Consider the following 780-nt stretch of genomic DNA (forward strand, 5'->3'; position numbering starts at 1 on the left):
TCTCACCCTGGGCCGGACTGGCGAGTCACACAGGTCGACAGGTAGATGTGCTGCGGTTGTTGATGGAGGCCAGGGCCACCTGCAGAGCGCTGGCCACTGACGGGGGTAGACACACTCCAGGCCGTCAATCACCACCCCTCGATAGCAGTCTCTCAGCTGTCACGGGGAAACACCCCAGGAGACACACGGTACAAGTTACGGTGATGTAAATCAAGTGTTCGCATAAGCCCATTCCCTACATAGTTTAAGGGCAATAAGTGGAGAACATTGAAGGCTCTGTTAGTGATTTACACTATTCACATATGCAGCTAAGTTCAGGAACATTTCTGTCTCCTGTCGTTTACACATGGCATTGCAATGCCGGACTAATAGGCTAGAGACAGTCCAGCAGAGGGCACCGATGCAACACTGAGAGGTTCGCCATATTTCCGAACATCTCCAGTTTCCAGAAATTATTGAAAAGAGGAGCTTGTTTGCAAACAGAAGAATTTGTATTGATACTGTTATCTGATGACAGAAAAGCATTACGATATACAGGTATGGATTCCAATTCATCCTCCGCGGATTTTGAGTATCTGCAATAAGCAACGTTTACCCTGAAAAGCCTCCAGTCACGATAAAACTCAAAAGGATTTAAAAAAAACATTCCTTCTTCTGCTGTTGGTGGTTTTAAATCGGATGACCAATGTAAGCCGATGTGATCCCGGACGATCATTTCCCCATTATTGACACAAATCTGCCTCTATATCAAACCATGTGAAAATGCAACACACACAACAG

Source organism: Gadus chalcogrammus, chromosome 9 (assembly GCF_026213295.1).
Source record: "Gadus chalcogrammus isolate NIFS_2021 chromosome 9, NIFS_Gcha_1.0, whole genome shotgun sequence".
Lineage (NCBI taxonomy): Eukaryota > Metazoa > Chordata > Actinopteri > Gadiformes > Gadidae > Gadus > Gadus chalcogrammus.